Source organism: Manacus candei, unplaced genomic scaffold (genome assembly GCF_025592945.1).
Source record: "Manacus candei isolate 608988 ecotype Guabito, Panama unplaced genomic scaffold, ASM2559294v1 h1tg000061l, whole genome shotgun sequence".
Taxonomy (NCBI): Eukaryota; Metazoa; Chordata; class Aves; order Passeriformes; family Pipridae; genus Manacus; species Manacus candei.
The window spans coordinates 957204-977784 of record NW_026138109.1 but is presented as its reverse complement, the minus strand read 5'-3'; the positions used below and the strand labels follow the sequence as shown (position 1 = coordinate 977784).

General features: G+C 36.1%; 1 protein-coding gene across 3 annotated transcripts in view; it reads right to left on the bottom strand.

Moving 5' to 3' along the window:
* The window catches only part of ARL15 (ADP ribosylation factor like GTPase 15), a 234636-nt gene that overhangs the window by 200223 nt on the left and 13832 nt on the right, over positions 1–20581 (bottom strand). The window lies entirely within an intron of this gene.

The following is a 20581-nucleotide window of genomic DNA, read 5'->3' as shown; positions in this document are numbered from 1 at the left end:
AGTACAGGGTAAAGATTCGTGAAGGGACACTGTGAGACTGAATGGACATCAGAAGGGAAGGTGACATTCAACAAATGAAGTGATCTACATGTAAGGAAAAAACCACAGTCCTAATAAGTTGATGGGGTCTGTTGCTCAGAAATGTGATTTTGGATTATGACAATCCCTTTAAAACAGGAGTTTGGTTCTTGATAAATCTCAACAGAAACAAAGTGAGTGTTAGGAGTAAGGGCAGCAACATCATCAAGCCATTGTATAAATCTGCTTCAATCTAACCTTGTTTACACCTAAGACTGTATTTTTTATTCCCCTTATATAAAAACTGGTAACAGAAGTGGGAAAAGTTCTTAAAAGGACAAAAAGGATGACCAAAATGTGGAATAGCTTTTCCTTTGAGTAATCTTCAATCTAAGCAATCTTAGGTTTCTTTATTCTGGAAAAAAGAGTTTTGGAGAGGTCTGACAAATTTATGAAAGTTCAGGTAGGTCCTAGAGGGTGGTGGTACAAAGTAACTGCATCCTAGTATAAGGATTAAGAGCCTGTTGAATCAAGTTTGTCAGAGATAGCTTCAAAAGTAACTGATAGTTCATGTAACTGGTAGTTCACCTGAGGAACCACCAGCTCATTGGCAAAAGGGGCTGTGGATTCCTTCCTGACTTTATGAAAAAACTGGACATTCAGAGATGAAAATCTACTGACATTAAAAGAACATAAGCCACAACTAACTCCAAAATCTCCTGTGTTTATAAGAGTTGGAAACCTGTAAGGTATCAAGTAACAGTGGCACATACACTCTTCCTATTCTTATTCCTCCCTAGGCATTTGTTTATGGCTATTGTAAAGCACATTGCTGGTCAAGCAATGTACTTGGACTTACCCAATATGGCCATTTTTCTGTTTGTTCTAATTCTACCTTCAGAACAAACAGCAGAAAAGAATCTGAGGCAACACCACCTAATTCTGTTTTTTCTCCCAATTGTTAGCAACAGCTAATCAAATTACCACCACCCATCCTGTGCAATGAATGACTCATGGGTCCTATGGGGAAAGGAATAGGGAAAACAAAGCAATGTTAAGTAATTAAAGACTATACCAAAACACACATGGAACACAGAAAGCAAAGTAGGCAGGATTATCTTGCTTCTAAATTTCCCAACGTGTGATAGCGTGGCTTTGTGACCAGGCAGTTCTAAATCTCCTGTTTCTAAAAAGGTATAGTTAAGTTTTGAATGGTCTGGAAGAGTTTGATGTGTGGGTCTTCTGAGAGAGAATATCAGTCATATGATATGCCCAATTTAATGGCATATGTGAATAATCTCCACTTGCTTCCCTGGAAAGAGACAATGCACAAACTACCAAAGACAGTGCTTTGAGCTAAATCGGGTGACCTTTTGCTCAGGCAGATATGGGAACACTCAAACTATCTTCTAGCCACACAGACTCCATCCTTTCCAGGCAGATCAAAGGTGCATATGACCATAGCTTTAGATGTTAATGAAGATGTCCCAGCACACTGACAGGGAAGTGTTTTGTCATCAGTACCAGATCATTGCACAAATCTGCCAGTTACAGAGATACTGCTGTAAAAATCATTTACATATCTTCAGTATTGGATCATCACCAGAAGGTGATGGCTGATTACATATTAAAATTAGGCTGAGTTTACTAATAGATACATCTGTCAAAAGGGACGTGAGATTGCTTTTTTTTTTTAATCCTGGATTCTTCCTAGGACAGAACCTTCAGAAGAATGTAGAAAATGCTAAACAGGGCTAAGTAAGTATAAACAGACTGCAACTTCACAAAAGCTGATCGGTTTTAGCAACAGACATTTACAGATTGTGTTTCAGTAAGAAGAGTGAAATACAAATTTCCATATAAGCTTCCAGGACAAGAGGACAGTCTCAAGCTGTGGTAGGGAAGACTGAGGTCGAACAGTAGGAGAAATGTCTTCACAGAAAGGGCTGAAGTATTGAAATGGGCTGCCCATGGAGGTGTGGAGTCACCATCTCTGGAGGTGTTTACGCCTGCACATGTCAGTGCCATGATGTATCTGACATGGTGGTATTCAGTCACAGGTTGGACTCAGTGATCTCAGAGATTTCTAAACTAACTGATTCTGTGATTGTATGTCTGCCAGTAGCTGCTGAGAGTTGAAGAGTTGAAGTATACATGTATAGGACTCTGAAATACTGTTTGTAGATTACCTTGTGAAAACCTGAAACGCAATGGCTTCTCTAAAAAGGTTTGCTGTTCAGGGCAAATACAATTCGATATCCACAGAAACATTTAACCCTTCAAATGCTATTTAACTCCAGCACTATCTTAACGGCATAATGCTCCACTACATGCTACAAAGAATGTGCAATTCTCTACAAAAACTAGTTTTCCTCTTTAATATCATTATTCTAAGAAAAGAGGTCAAAATTCTGCAGTGGTCTCTGAAATCAGATATTCAGAGAGATGTAAAAATTGAAAGTTTTATTTGTTTTTAAACAGAGCTGGAGGTGTTTTATTTCCACAGTATGTTTAGAGGAGAGGTGGAAGAACACCTCTGTCATGCTTTAGGTAAGAGGAACAACAGTTATTTATCTAATTGCATCACTATTCCATTTTTGGCATCTATGTTTGATTTTTTCTGAAAAAAAAGAAAGGGATAGTAAGCTTTAGCCAGTCATATCAGTTCACTAATTGTCATAGCTTTGTCACTTCTTAGTTTGCGCATCAAGCTAACAGCCATTAAATATTTTGCAGAGTTACACACACAGTCACACACACACAAAACCCCTCGGTTCTGGTATTCACACGTAGCTATTTCATTCAACATGCGTTCATGCTGCACTGGTTCATTTATTTCAAATTCACTAAAACATGAAGCACTTCATTGCTGACTGAGTAGCTTTGAAACCTAGCTAATCTGTTCTCTTTTTAATTGCAACATACCCTATTTCTGGGTTTCATTAACATCCTCCTTTGAACTGGTATCTAGGAAATCTCTTCATGTACAGTTTAGACAAGTACATTGATTTACAATTAAACTGGTTTACATACCAAGACTGTCAGGCTATGTTTCTATAACACTCAATTCAATGTCATTTACAAGACTCCACTTTCTGTACTGAATTACTGCTTTCAAACAGTATATTAATATCATAAACTTATGACACAGTCTGTTCAATTTCTATGTACCTCCTCATTTAGCATCTTACTAAACACAAAATACCATTTTGATATTAATTTTTATGCCCAGAATCTGCCAGTCAACAGATTTGAAAGTATCAAGCAAGATTTGAACCATACATAATTTACAGCAGCTACTGAAGCACTTACATTATCCAGGGAACAATCATCTACCTTTTACTGGCAACAGGTCAGCCTCTTCAGGACAAAGGAATGAACTTTCACATCTACATCCAGGAACTGCAGCTGTTTCTCACTCTCCTGACCTGGAAGAAAGAAGCTACTACTAGCAGCTAAAGTTAAGATAAATAACCATTGGTAATGTGAACTCTTGCTAGACAGTGCTGAGGAATGGAGAAGACTATTTTGCAAGTTTTTTTAGAAAGACCAGTAGAAGTATAAGGTGAACAGGTAATCTTTGCTTCTTTTAAGTTCTCCGTGAATTTCTGGAACAGGCTTGGAAACATTAGGAAAAATAAACTAACTTCATGTTTAATAGCTCAATGTCCCCTTGAAAACTAAGGACAGAGAAGGATCCCATAGTCTCCCAGTATCCAAACCCACACTTCTGGAAGGGAGAGGGCAATCACAAGTATATCTCACATAGGAACTGAGTGGTTTATAATCACTCTCTCAAACTGACCAAGATTTTTCTCAATAATTCTACATGAAATCACACTGAGTGGCAATCTCTTGTGAATTTTAATAAGCAACCATAGTACATCAAGCCCTCAGTCTAACCACGTGGTATGAGAGCATGCAATCTTTATGGAATAGCTCTGTAGGACGTGTTTCTTGTGACCAGTCATGCAGTACATAACAGTAAGCAGCAACACAACTGAAGCAGACAGCAGTTTTACAGAATGTGGTACGAAACAGTCAAATTAGCAACGCATAAGCATTAGTCAAAATAATGACTGAGACTCAGGCAGAAAAATGGATCACATACAGGTAAGTAATTTGCTTACAACAAGTATCAGCACTGCTTCTAGTACTAATTTTCAAAAATAACATGCAATTTTGCAGAAGAATGGAAATTATCACCAGAGTATTCAAATCATTAATGTATGCCATTAATTTTATTTAATATTACTATACAGCAGACCCTGAAACATCAATTACATTAAATTACTTTATTGACTAAATTGACTTTATTACTAAATTGACTTGATCAAATGCCACAAACTAAGAATTGACAGTATGAGGCTATTATCAATGTTGGAGCTCCACATTTAGTGTGCAGAGCAAGTAAAATTAGCTGCACATAGGCAAACCACCTCGCAGCCTGACCTCAGAAAAAACATCTCAGTCTCAGATCTACCAGTCAAGTTGAATCCAGCCATATGAACCAGAGAACAGGCAAGCAACTAAGAACATTGAGACCGCTGTCCACCATTCCCCCCATATTCCTTCCAATGCTTCAGAAAAGGCTATCATAAAACTAACAAATTGCTTAGCACAAGAATATGCATGTTCCCCAAATCCCAGAGATTACCAGATAAACTGTTGAAATACAAATTTTTTCCCTGTCCACTGCCAGTGTCTCCCTCCTTTTTTTTTCTTTGTTTTGTTTTGGGATTTTTTAGGTGTTTTTTAGTTTGGGGTTTTTTTTGTTTGTTTGTTTAAAAACAAAGCTACAATCATTATCAGATTTCATGGAAAATTTCTCTGAGGATATATGTTATCAGCTTCTGAGAACCACAACCTCTAATTTAGGGGAGATTTTATCATAGATTGAAGGAAACTGATCAGCAGTGCTTATTTGAAAAGCTGTGAATAAGTACAGAATCTTCAGAGAGGCATGAGATGTATTCAGTACAAATTACATAAAAGGTAAAAAGTAATGTTGGAAAAGTCAGTATTGTGCTGACTCTTCCTACTTTCAAGGGGAATAGGACTAGATAGGATGACTTGAGTCACTTATTTCCATCTTCCACAAGAGCAGGTATCCATATAAAGATCTATCCATAAAAAGATTTATGCATACAAAGAGATGGACTACCTCAAACAATCCTGAAGATTGACTTTGTTCTGTTCTCCTATCCCCTGCACATGTTGTGAGCTGCAAGCCATCTCTCAGCTCCCCACAGCAGAGTAAAGATTGCCAGAATAAGAATTCCAAAGCAAAAAACCCCAACATATCTCCAGAAAATATAGGATAAATTGCCAATGTTTTGAGCTTGCCAACACCGAAACAAGTCTTTGAGGAATAATTTCCTTCTCAGCCAGAAAATATATTAAAAAAAAAAAAAAAACCAACCGCAACAGATAATAACTAGTCACAGAGAACTTTTAGCAGTCAGTAGCTTATGGAACATACACCTTCACTATTCAAGGCTTAGACAAGCAATTGGCTTAAAAGGAGGACCATTAAAAAAAAATCAAGACAAATTTATAAAAAAAAAAGTGGGGGAGGGAAGAACAGAAGGAAACTTCATAGAATCCTCTCCAAAAATCTCCTGTAGATACACAATAGAGGGGTAGTACTGCAGAATGATTTTGATTCACAGACAAAACAGCTTAGCTTGATTGTCACAAGAGACCTTCCATTTAAAAACAGTTCAAGAAGCAGAAGGCTAAAATATTATGTCATTAAAGCAAGTGACTGAGTGAACCAGAAGCTGAGCCATGGAAATGCAAAAGTAAATACATAAAACCCTAGCACCAAGTGAAACAAATGTAGAAGGCAAAGCACAAAGCCCTTACCAGCACTGACAGAAAGGTGATCCTGGCTCCCATCAACAATTCAGATACTCTTATGAAAGAGGTAGGCGTTATAAACTAGTCCTGACTAGAGGGAGAAACCACTTCTGCTGAGATAAGATGGTCCATGGAAGAAAGAATTATATAGGAAATTAGCAAACCTGTACGGTTAGCCAAGAGTAGTATTGATGTAAGAATTATCTCAAATATAACTAGGAAAGGCAAATGGGAGGAAAAATAAACATTTCAGATAAGAGCTAGTTAACCTTACAGAATAAGATAATATAAAGCTTATAAGAGAATACAAATATATTCAAATATACAAAGTCTGTTGTGTGGCAACACCATTCAAAGTAAGAAACAACTTAATATAAACTATGCTGCCAGAAAACTCAACCAATCAAAAAAACCCAACCAAGTCTAAATTCATTCCCACTATGTTTTATATCCGAAGACATCCCAGTGATTCAAAATCAGCCTGTCTAAACGAGGTGTAATAAAATGTCAACAAGACTGACAAGCATTTCTTTCCTGCCTTCATACAGTGGTATTTCCCAACTCCCCTATCATAGCCAAACTCAGGTTTTACTATTTTCTTCAGGTTACATCAACCATGATTTGCCCTCAAGGTAGGACAGTATCTCCAAGATGAAGATTAAACAGTCAAACATACTGCCAGAATTAGAAGTGGTTTCACATTCTGCTACTGCCTGTCTGTTAAATCTCTGTCTATGGTAGGTTCACAAAAAATTTCCCTGTTGCTATGTAGAACGTGCATGTCAGCAGAGTGATTTGACTATATGGAACAAACCACAGACAAGCTACTGAGCAGGCACATTTAAACAAAACAAAAATAAGAGGGTTTAAAGTGATAAAGTGGTATTTGTTACAATAGATGGGTAGGCACTTTTTGAAGACAATGTTCATTAAACTTGTATTCACCTGCAGAACAGGAATGCTCTAAAAAGACAGAATCTACACATTTGTTTTATTAACATGGTATGTATCAGAAGTCTCTATTCCAGTACCTGATCATCATCTTGCTTAACCATGGATATTTTGCAACAAGAGTTAAGAAAAATCTTAACAATTTTTGATAAAGAAAAAAAAGAAATTAATTATTGTTAACATTAAGAAATTACAACAACTTGGAACAGGAGTTTTCAAAAATCTTTTTTAATGGTATGAATTCTTCTTAAGCATTGTTCAGAAACTAATAAAAGAACTATTTCTAAAAGGAAACTACATTTCTCAACATACAAGAAGTTGTGTGTGAGAAAGCTCCACCAAAATAAGTTTGTATTGAATTATTATTTATAACTACATCCTGTTTAGCCATTTAGGAAAAAAAGTTTATTTCATGTTTTGTAGACCCCTTTGTGTGAAGCTTTAAAAAGGCTTCTGCTAAAAGAGGGACCGACCCTGTACTTATATCCTCCAATTCACACTGTGTGGCAACTCAAAACTTTCAACCTTTCCCCAGCAAAAATAAAGTCATCCTTACCATTTCCTCATGAAGCAGTTGGCTTTAAGTTTTTAAAAAAAATAAATGTAAGGGGGATATTGAACTATAGAAATAAAAAAAGGTCATGTTATTGTTTATAGGTCTGTGTAACTTGATCAAAATATTTGACTGAGCCAAAACCAAGTTTTGCCAGAGAAGGCTGTTTATCAAGCAATAGCTCTGTTTTTCTACACCCTTCTGTGTGTTCCGAAGACTCAAACTTTAAAGGAGATAGAACTGAGATAGAACCAGAGATGGCCTAAGGACCCTTTCCTAGATTAATTATAGCAGCATCACACACTGAAATGTATGAAGCTGCTATAATTAATTGACATGTTTTATGTAATATATGAAATTGATGCTTGCTTGCACTTTGGACATTTGCCTACTCAAGGAGTTATAGCTTACATTCAGGTGCTCCTCATCGTCAGTTTTTTTACAGCACAAAAGGTACAGAGATTCATCAGATAAAAACTAGCATAGGACATCTCTGAACCCATATGTAACCGCTTTTTTTCTTTTATTACTTATTCTTTATTACTATTGTTGGCTGATCAAGTAAAATGTCATACACTAGAATAATCCTGTTTCTCACCACAAGAAATACAATTTGAAATGCAACTCATATTACACTTCTGTAAAAGAAGACCAAAACAAGCCTTAGCTGTCAGGGCAGAGGGGAGGGAAAAAACGTACCAGTTCCAAAAAAACCATACCAAGCCAAATCAACCTTGAAAAATATTGAATCACAACATACATTTCTTTAAATTATCTCAATGTCATAATCACTATAAAATGTATTTCATATTAATAAATCACTATTCTGAAAGCATTCTGCTTTCAGGTTTTTTGAAAAAAAGCTATGTATGATGCTGAGTTCTACAAATATAATATTTTCTTTAATAATTACAGAGGTACTTCTAAGAGAGAAATTGTATATAGCCAACTGCTCAAATTAAATTGTCTGTATGACTCCATAGAAAACCAGCTGACTTGTATACTTGGGCTTTATTTTAAATAAATATGCCATCCAAAATTAAATATTATAATAACAGGTAACAATACAATCTATTTCTGTTTTAATTTTACAGAATAGGAACTAGCCCAAAACCAAATTATTTGCAAATGTTGCTCAAAAATATGCCAATAGAAATGTATTGTTTGGAAATTAGTTTTCATTCCTGTGGTTTTCATTTTTCTGGTTTGTTTTTTTTCTATTCGAGCATTCATTCCACACTTCCACCATGTAATTAAAAAAGAAAAGTATTTTTTACTTCTCCTCAAACAACTTGCTGCTTCTTCTCCTAGCTCTTCGACTTCACTCCAATTCTGCTTTTTTTCTGAGATCTGTTTTAAACAAGGAAATTAATTTTGCTGCAAAATGGAGAAGTCAAACATTAATTGCAACACATAAGATAGTTAGGACCTGCTGGTCAGACTGCATACAGGTATTTCAAAGTCAGCTTAAAACCAACTGCAGTCTCTTGTCTCTTAAGCATACTGAACTAGCCCGATTTGTCATAGCTCAGCTTTGCCATTTTGACAGTGACAGCAGTGAAAATCACATTATTTGGTGAGTACTGCTATTTGCCCCTTTGGCTCACAATCCAGAATTGCTGGTGTAAATCAAGAAACTCTCCTCCATAAAAACTGCTACAATTCTAAGAGATTTTTAAACTTTTAATTCAAATGCAGGTGATAGATACGACCATATCATTAAACTACAGATTAAAAGAAAATCTAGAAAACTGATAATTTTGTAATCTAATGTTGTGCTAACATAACATTAAGTTATAAAAGATAGCAAGAACTGTCTAAAGATCAAGTAGCATCTGGAGCATGATCTCTAAAATCAGTGCTATATTTTTCATTCAAAAACTACTTATATTTGCATATACTCATAATGTGCAGCTGAACATCTTCCTATCCCAGTCAGAACCTGCACATGACATCAACTTTACAGCTTCCAACGAGATCAACAAAAAGATGCTTAATTTATAAGTATCCCAGAGCTATCTGTTTCAGGATACTCAATTTAATTACTCATTTATCTAACTCGATGGTTTATCAAACAACTTCATCACTGCCACCCCTAATTTTGCTAGAGAAGAACAGTGTTACTGAAAGCTGAAGCCAAGCATACTTTGGAATTTTGAGGGTGATTTAACTCAACTTATGCTCCAAAATATGCAGCTACTTGTTCTTCAGGAAAAATCTGTCTCTTGGAAATATTCATGTTTTCACAACATTGTTTTGCATTCTGATGGTGATATGTTTCTTGGGGCACAGTCCACAGGTATTGAAGGCATTTGAAAATTTAAGACAGACATACTTCATTTATTACACAAAAATAAAACAGGTGAACAAGATAGAGAACTTATTACAAATTATGTATATAAACACATTACTTTCTGGGTTTTTTTCAGCTGGAAGGTGGATTTCAAAAAGCTATGAGAAACTACTTAAACAAGTGTGTTTTAGATAAACTTCAAAGCAAATGTGTGACAGAAGAGAAACTTTCTAGAACACAGATTAGTTTAAACAGAAACTTGCAAATAATAAGGAGAAAAGTAGACACCTTATTTAATTTGAAATCTGTACTTTGCTTACTCCTTTAAAGGCCACAAGGTGACAAACCAATCAATTCGATTTATATGAAGCAAGAAACATGAGAACAAACACTAATCACTTAGATCTAGTTTACTCACCATAATTATGCATTAATGCTTATGCATAACAAGTGAACTAATGTGACCCCTTCTAATTGAAGCAACTAAACATACTCTCACCAAAAGCTTCTTCCCCAGAGCTTAACCAAACAGGAAATAGTTCTATTAGACAATAAATCCAACCAGATGGATAGTTCTGAATGACTTGACAAGAGCCCTGGTACCAACAGTCAGTCTGCAATCAGAATGTGAAGCAAACTTACAATTTGTTCAAATTTTAGCTGTAAAAAAGAAAGAAATTACATTTCATAAAAATCACATATATTGACTCAACCCTATAAACACATTTCCAGGTGTAGCAACTTCTTGAGTATTAAATCAGAAACAGAAAGAGTTCTCTCTGTAAAAGATCATAGTTAACAGCTTCACTGAAGTTATTTGGTCTATAATAATTTTAAAAAAATAAAACCTGATAATAAACAAAATAAAAATAAACAAAATAAAAATAAACAAAATAAAAATAAACAAAATAAAAATAAACAAAATAAAAATAAACAAAATAAAAATAAACAAAATAAAAATAAACAAAATGAAAATAAACAAAATGAAAATAAACAAAATGAAAATAAACAAAATGAAAATAAACAAAATGAAAATAAACAAAATAAAAATAAACAAAATAAAAATAAACAAAATAAAAATAAACAAAAATAAAATAAAAATAAAAATAAATAAAAATAAAATAAAAATAAAAATAAAATAAAAATAAATAAAAATAAAATAAAAATAAATAAAAATAAATAAAAATAAAAATAAATTTTAACAAGGGGCAATGGCTTTAAACTAAAAGAGCAGAGATTTAGGTTCAATGTTAGGAAGAAATTCTTTACTGTGAGAGTGGTGAGAATTTGAACAGGTTGCCCAGAGAAGCTGTGGATACCCACCTCTGGAAGCAGAAGTGTTCAAGTCTTTGAGCAACATGGTCTAGTGAAAGGTGACGCTCTCCATGGCAAGGGGTCTGGAACTAGATGATCTTTAACATTCCTCCCAACCCAAGCCTTTCTTTGATCCTATGGAATACAACTAGTTAAGGTCTGAAGTCTAATTTCATAGCAATTCATATTCCCTGTAAGCCAACTACTATCCCATGATGGAAGCATTTGCAATGCTTTTCTTTTGTTCAAAGTTTACTACTCTTCAGAGGAAAAAACCTCAGAATCATTAAATCATTTAGGTTGGAAAAGATCATTAAGTCCAAGCATTAACCCAGCAGTGCCAAGTCTTTTAAATACCCCCAGGAATGGTGAATCAACCCCTTCCCTGGGCAACCTGTTCCAAAGCTTGACCACCCCTTCCATGAACAAATTTTCTTAATATCCTATCTAAACCTCCCCAGCACAGCCTTGAAGCCATTTCTTCTTATCACACAGCCTGTCACAGGAGAAGAGACCAACCCCCACCTGACTACAACCTCCTTTCAGGAAGTTGTGAAGAGCGATAAGGTCACCCCTGAGCCTCCTTTTCTCCAGGCTAAATAACCCCAGCTTCCTCAGCCACTCCTCATAGGACCTGTGCTCCAGAATCTTTCCAAGGTCTGCTGCCCTTCTCTGGACACATTCCAGCACCTCAACGTCTTTCTTGTAGTGAGGGGCTCAGAATAAGACACAATCAAGTAGCATCTGGAGCATGCCAGAAAAGTTTATGGAATCTGATGGGTTTTTTTAGAGAAGCAGTCTAGTCAGAACTGGTTTGGTCATAGTTCATCCTACTTCTGAGTCAGGAACTAATTAGATGACTCTCACTTTTTCAGCTCTATTTGTTATGATTTTATCATGTGACCATGAAAAGCAAAGACATTTGTGCATCAAGGGAGGCTTCCTGTTTCTGAGGCTTCCTATACTTCACGAATCTGTGCCATGAAGCCTTGCATCAGCAACACAAATCCATTAATTCACCTGTCTATAAAACACTTTTCTCAATTATGCCCTTCTTTTAAAAGGAAGTATTTCAACCTTGAAAAACCCAGAACAGCTATTGAAAAAGACCTTTACATGAAGACCTTCTTCGATATCCCAAGTGACTCTTGCAAAGCTCCACTAAGACTCAAAGCCTACTCTTCAAGTAAGCAGTCTGTTTTCAGTACAAAACACAGACAAAGCCACCAGAAATCTACTTAAGTCAGTTTAAGAGCTCAGGAATACAGCTATGTCTAGTGCCTAAACAGCAACACAAAGATCTGCAATAGTTCAACCTACTAAGCATATAATAGTAAACATTTATAACTTCTACAAATAAATAAAAGTTTTGGCACCACATTTGCTACACACTCTCTTTTCAGTCCTCCGCTGAATACCTTTTCTTTCTTAAGAAGACTTTACTTGCAACAGTTTTTACAGTACACAGGCAATACACATGCTGAAATATAACACAAGTGGCTTTTTTAACAAAAATATTCTAGCAATGAGAGAACAGGGAATCAAAAATAGAAAATTCTGAACCCTGGTCACACACAATATCACAGCATGGGAAAAAAAGGTTACTTCATTAGAACCAGATGCTAAGAGAAAAAAAGATGTCAGCTTACCTGGCTCATCTGCATCATCTAAAGAAGCCTTGTAAAGGCCAGAAAGAGGCCAGAAAGAAGACAGAGTAGTAGACAACATGAAATCAGTGGCATTCCTTGCAATAATATTCAAGAATTTGAGCAAATTAACATCTTCCTTCCTCAAGAAAGAACTTACACGACAGGATTTTAAAAGGGAAAATCCCTAACTCCTACAAAAGAAGCCACAAAACAAGCTTCTCTTTTCTGAATCCCATGTTAGAATTCACAAACAAATTTGCAATCACAATAGATTTTTTTCTACTTGTGTTCTAATTTCAACAGTAAAAAGAGCAGAAGGTTAATGCGAGTATTCAAATGCCTAGATGCCAATTGCTTGAGGCACTGTGATTCGGAACCACAAGATCTTGTCTAGAACTTACTGTGGAATATCAGTAAATTGTTTGCATTTTACATGTCAGTTTACTCTGCTGAAAAACAAAGTAGCTCATGTCTCACCAGGAAGTTTTAAAGTTGAGCCACTATTGTGAGATTTGGGAATACAAGCAGACAGAATAATAAAAACCATCACGAGGAAGAGTTCCAGTGGCATTTCCAAATACATTCATATTTCATACTTACTAAGAGCTTTATTCATATTCTCCATCTGAATCTGATTTACCATCGACTAAATTCTTATTGAAGGGTGATAGCTTATAAAAGATGAATTAATATTACATTACAGGCTCAGCACAACACACACCTAATACCTCAGTTTCTTTTATTGTGGTTTTCTTGCTCATTATTCAATAGTTCTAGAGCCTCATATTTTCATCAGCTCAGCACAGCTCATTCCCCAGCCGTTGTTTTTCAGAGGTTTTTTTTAGTTGTGTTTCCTTTTTTTTTTTAACATACATTTTGACCTTTTTATTCATGGGTTGTTTGGATTTAGAATTTCCTTTTATGACCCCTATATTATTCTTTCCTGCAAGGCTGAGGTCCAGTATTTGGGTCTCTCACGCTGCTGTAGCCATTGCTTTTTAATCTGGTATGTCAAGGTGTCTATTTCTACATTTGATCCTTTTTGGAGTCATCTTCTTGTTCAAAGTGAAATGAGATGTCACAATGAAAAGCATTTTAGAACCATTGAAACCAAGAGTTACTTTCCTGTAACATCCCACAATATGATCCAAGCTGCTCTTGTGATCCTCTCTCTTAGTAGATTCATTCATTAATTCAAGCAGAGAAAAAACCAACACACAACTCTTATAAAGAGCAAGGCAAAAGCATCTGAAACACAAATCTTGATGTCAGTAACCAGAAGTCTTGAAGAGGACGTCAGAAGGGTTGAGCAAAATAAGGTAAGTCCAGCACTTTAACTGGTAATATTAAATAAAGCTAAGAAATTGAAGTTGCAACTTTGGGAAGCCTTATAACAAACATTGCTGCAAGCAGAGGTACCAGAGGTTTGCCTACACTCACAGAGGCAATTGTGACAACACCAGAAACAGAATTTTAAAGTCTTCATTACAACACCATGTGACAGCTGCACATAGCCTCTGCTTTCCAGGACAAAAGACATGCTTGACATCACCTCTCTCATCTTGACCAATTCCTAAAAGTCTATTGCCCAGAACAGCATACTAACAACACCTAGTTACTTCAAAGCTACCTTTTGAAATTTACATATGTATATTCATACACATTCAGACCAGTGGAACCACAGTACAAAATTATGACATCTATTAAACATTGTTGTTTTCTACTCTTAAACAACATAATACCCAGCAATATAAACCCAATAAAAATTCAATACAGTTTTGTACTATATAAATCCTTGCCAACAAAAATGAAGTGGCACTCAAAGGTGATGGAATATAAGTAGTTTTATGATTTGTGTGCAATATAATCAAACTGATCAAAATATAAGCATTGTAGTAGAAAGCTGATCTAAAAGCACTATTTACTTTAACAGTATCTAAAGGATGCTGTAGGACAGCCTTTCCAAAAGCATTTATGGCTTTAATTACACAGGAACACAATCTCAAACTATTTTGAAGACAGCAGACTATAAAGAAGCTGTAGCAGCAAGGTATTTAGCAAACTAACTTCAACAACTGAGAAAACATTTTCAACTTTATGGTGAGAAGAAAAATTAAAAACACCAAGGTCAGACACATAGTAATAGAGAGAATTAGAAGTGTCTTTTTCCAAAAAAAAAAAAAAAAGCTAATTCATAACAGATGAAATTTTGGGGCATTTGGTGCACTTCCTTTATTTATTTATTTTTCATCTATTATCCACTTGTATGATTTCTTCCCTTAAAAGATACCTACTCTTGAAATGCAGGATGTCTTCAGAAAACAAAGTTGAACTATTTACAGTAGCAATCATAATGGAAACATATCACCAATGTCTTCAGGACACAGTGCAAGCATGTTCACAGGAAAAAACAATTTTCTATCAGTCTAAGGAAAACAGACAATTTTTGAGCTCACAGTAGCAAAAGAAGTTTAAGATCTGCAGAATAAATTTTTCCCACTTCTGCTGTAATATGACATCTTGTAAAAAACATAATTATTCTGTAAGAAATATAAGTTCTAATGCTCTCTGGTTTTCCAGCTGCTGTTCAAGGCAAATACAGACCAACAAGAAACACTTAACAATTCATACTCAAAAGCAACACCACTTTTGGGAAGAGTGTGACAAATACCAGAACAATAAAAAAACTGCATGCAAAATACTACGAGTGGTATAGATTACTGTTGCTTGCTATTTCCATTTGGAAATCAACTGTTATATTCTTATTTGTACAATGGTACAAGATAGAGGATGTGATTGCATTCCTGCAGACAGCAGCATATGCAGCTCTTAGCATAATCACAGGGTACAATCTTTCATCATAACTTAGACTTGACCAGTCAGAGTCCAGAGATCCTTGCAAATTACCTTGCTTTTTTGCAAGCCTCATTGCTATACACAGTCTCTGGATTACACAATGTGAAAGAAAAAATTTACTTTCACAAGAGAGTCATTTCTAGTCTTTTCACCCTCTCTGTAATTAATATTATACAGCTAACTACTAGATTTGTACACTTGCCACTAATTCAACATGCCCCCCTGCTATCTTTTCAAGTCCACAGTCTCAGGGCAGCTGAGATTTCAAACAGATCATATTTTTCATAGGAGATTGTCAGATTTTTGAATGTCTTTTCTTTGCAATGTATTTACAATTTACATTTTAAACCTATTATTCATTTTAAATTATTTATTTTTTTAATAGCTAAAGAAGCTACTTTGCAAGCTGCACAAAAAAAGAGGATGCTCAGTAGAGACCACCAGAAAAATTCCATGCTCATGATGCCATCACCCCCTGCATCACTTGAGCCTAAGAAGAGCAGCTAATCTTTCATGTGAAACACCCACTGAAGGTAAAACATGACATTTTGTCATGACATTACACAACAGTTTTCTGGAAAGACAGCAGGATTAAGGATTAGGAATCCTGTTCCAAAGGAAAGAAGCAAAACAGCACTTATGTGCAGTACAACTGACAACACAGCTTTGATAAATGCAAATTGAACAACAACTGGTCTGAACAGAAAAGACTGGAGACTCTTTGTAATGAGGATCTGGGCTTTTCCTCTTACCCTCCCTAAAGCTAATGGTCTGTGGGACAACACTGCTGCTTTCTAGAGCAGGAAGGAGCCATTGACAGCAGAGATAAATCAGAAGGAACACAACCCCTATTCATCAACTCCCTAGTCCAGGACGAAGCTCTATTCCAACCTGCAAGTTTGTCAAACAGACATTATGCAAAAATTAACTGGCTGATTTGGCAAACCATAACCTTGCAGTTAAATCAATTACTAGTTGTCAGAGGTTCTCAAAGAGCTGTAAATACAGCGTGCATCGAGTTAGTAGCTCAGAGAAGCAATGCTGTCGCAGCAGCATTGGTTCGACCAAGCTGCTGAGCTCTTTTCACAGATCAAATGAGCTCTGGCCACAAGGAGAAGCTGCTCGGCAATGTGAATACAGTACATTATATCTAACATTCACATACACAGAGCAGTACATGCATCAGAACAGTCTCCCTTTCTCATGTTTTGGTTGGTAGCACTGCAACTCCCAACTAGCACGGTTCAAGCAGCTTGACTACAGATTTGCAACAAAAAATGGGCACAGTCTCACCCCCTGCAAGTCACTGCCAAGACTCTGGTGACAGCAAGCACCTTTTATTTTAGGGTGGAAATTAAAAGCATTTACATCTTTCCAACAGTCTACCCCCAGAACATCAGCAGTGGCTGTGAATGGGATTATACACATTTCCCAGAGGGTAGCACATAAAAGGATTTTTTCCGGCTGCACTTTTGTGCCTTTGTTTTGCTGCTCAGGTCAAGAACATGACATGGGAAAGGGAGGAGTAGACAGGATATGCTATATGAGTTTTGTTATTACTTTAACTTAGCATTTTCCAATGGGAAACCATGTCAGGGAGGGGAAGCAGGAACAATCTCACAGGAAGCTTTCCATACTGTAAGTCACAGGCTGGCTCCACAGCCTTCCAAACATACTCCCATGATTACTTCCTATTCAATGGCTGCCTTTAGTTACTGCCTTGGTTTCTCTTCTCTTAAAAGCTTCCCCTCCACGACTTCATCAGTAAATGTTATTTCTGTTTTGTTCTAATGTCAGACAAATTCCTCAGCACAACAGCTGTTTCCAGTCAAACCATTTCAACATCAATTTATTATTATAAACAAAGGCAAATGTAAGTAAGTTCAATGTAAACCAGAAAACTAAAAGCACGTTTGCATCATTTACTATACTTAACATATATAAACTATAGAAAGTACAGCTGTAAAAATGCATCATTTATTTCCACATCTCACTATGCAAATTCAAGGCAAGGGGTTACCAACACCAAAATATGGATTACTCATCATTTTCAGAAAGAAAATGCCAACATTGATGCAATGCTGCTACGGTGTGTCATTTTTGCCACACCCAGCATCTGAAAGAAGAAAGCTCTACAGAGGGCTTTTTGTTAAACAAAATTGTTTTTAAACAAAATTATTTATCAAATGATGCTCCATTTTGAAACCAAGGAAAACTATTACTTCATAATTTCCTGAGACAGGAAAATGCTATTTTCCAGTATTTTTCCTTCTAATGTATAGCAGCAGAAGACCATGTTTCCACTAAGTCTCCTTAGGTATTTTTGCATGGTTCTCATCCCTGCAGAGGCTTCTGTCCTTGCTTTGCTATCCAAAACAACAAGTAATGTGAAAATTATTTTTCATGTGTTCCTCAAGTCATATTTAAGGGCCAGATGCAGACACCCCTGTTCAAGCTTAAAATTATATGCAAACAGCTGAAAAGAAAGAAGTTTCAAAGCCTAATACAGAATATCAGAGAACCTTCCAGATAACATGTGTAGGCATACAATCATGCACACTGTTTCTGAGATGGATTCCTAAGTATCTATAAAGGTGGCAAATGTTCCATCATAAAAATTGTTTTTCAAGACAAAAAAATTCAGATCATTTTTCCTCTGAAGTTCATGTAGGTTGAATTTGCCATCATTATTTTATTGGGATTTTTACCTGGTCAAGAAAACTAAATCAGAAACAAAAAGGAAATAAACTATAACATAATGATAAGCTTAGTTACAATCTGCCATATGCTTACAATCTCCACAGCCAAGCAGATTCAAGAAGTAATTGATCTGCCTGTTCCCACACATCCAATTGACACATCTGATGCAGACACTAGTATAGTGGAAGAAGCAGAAACAGACACCTGAAAAACTGGTACTCCTGCCAGAAGCTACTAGCTGTGTGAAACATGCGGGAAATAGAGTTTATTTTCATTGGTTGAGTGATTTCTTAATCCTAAAAGTTTTCATTTGAGTTTGTGATAATGTTTTTCTTTAGGATACACATCTATGAGTTTCATATCCTCACAAATATCTATACAGTTTTTATATTAACCACCTTTGCTTTTCTTCTATCGCCCTTCAAGGGTATACACTTCAAAGTAACCTGCTTGGTTCATTCCCCCAAAATAGGCATTATATCTCCTTCTGTACTCTTGCAAAGATCTATGTTTTTCCTAGCTCAAGACAACAAAGTTTTGTCTTCTTAGTTATGGTAGTTGAAGGCATCACGGGCTCTTTTGCCATGGATCACTATATAAACCCTTCCATCTCATAATCATATATGCCATAAAAACAGGAAGCCTAATCAATGGTATAGTGCAGTAATGGGTGCTTGAGAGTGTTACTGATAAGTAGATTGATAACAGACTGACAGTTGAGATGTCTGTAGTCCAAAGGACTGAGAGCCTTTGTAAGATACTTGCAGTACTGTACAATGAGGACAGTAAGTGTCCAAGTAATACAGTAAAAACTGAAAACATGGTGCTGCTAAGGACTGGAGTTCCAGAGACTCCTTAGATTTTGCACAGAAATCAATCAACTAGCAAAAAGAAAATCTATTAAATCTGCAAAACAGCATGCAGAAAGAACACAACACAAGGAACTAATTAAAAGGGAAATATGAATTGGAGTTTTGTGTTTTGTTTCTTGACATCAGTATGGACCACAATACTTGCTAGCTGCCAGATGCTCACACACCTGAGCAACAAATTTAGCAGTTACAAGCACAAGCAGGGCATAGAACACAGGGAGGAACTATCATGCTGCATTTCTGCATAGCTCACTTCAGCAGGCCTCTCTGTCTACTCTGATATCAAAGCTGTCCAAGCCCACTTCCCAGTTAGATCATCTGAAACTCACCTTTCCAATGATAGGCATTCTCATATAAGCAACTATACTCTGCATCTAACACTTTCCTAAAGGAACTATTTTAGCCTTCAGATGCACTTTTCATGGGACCCATGTGCTGCCTCTACAACTGTGGCCACAACAGTGCGTCTCTGGATACTCTGGAAGCCTACTCATCATCCTCCTTTCTGTCCTTTGTTAAGTACCAGCAATGAAATCAGTTTCTCTCAGCATTTTCATATGTGAAGGTAGTCCTTTTTATTTTTCAGTTTAAAACATTTGACAAAATTAAGTATTCTGCTGGCCAAAAGTTCACAGTGAGATACCAGCTACACAACTATCACTATAACCGCAGCTACTAACTACCACTTAGCTGTGCACTGTGGTTTACAGACAGCTTAATCTATTTTAAACTAACACTGAACCAATTATTGTCAGAGTATGTATTTTGCTGTACACTGTACCTTTGTACACCTAGATCTGCAATACACACACATTTATACTTGGACATTCCCTCAAATTATTTGAGCAGCTTACTATAGCCTTCTAAAGAGCTGGCAGACAGTTTGTGTACCTTACAACCATGAAAACCTCATACTGTTTCCCTCTCTGATCCTTCATTTAAATTTCTCTTATCGCACAGGATTTTTAGAAAGGAAGTCTTCCTAAGAAATTTAAATACCACAGGAAAATATACCTTTGATTTTGCAAGCAGTGCTTTCCTCCATGAGTATTTTGTCCATATTGCCCCAACCTGTTATTTTCTACCATTTAGAAACTAGACTTTCAAATGTTGAAAACACAACACAGGTAAATGTCATGGGGAAAAAACCTCAAGCAGATATTAAGGCAACCAAATTCTGTGAACAAAAGCAAATGTTAAGCTTTGTGATTCTGTCCTCTAGTAAGACTTACTGATGGCATATAGTGCTCATCACTTTTGTTCAAAACTCACCTACACTTCTGACTGCACATTCTAATCAAACATGAAGTGGCATGTGCCAGCCTGCGTCCTGAAAAGCGTTAACAGAAGGAGTAGCACTCATGCTCCAAAACCTCCAGGATATGAAGCATGATCTGAGCAACACACTCTTCTATGTTTCTATGAAACACCCCACTCATCTAATTGTTCTCATCATTAATTGGAACAACTGGGAACAGAAAAAAAAATAAGCATATTTGGGACGTATGCTTGA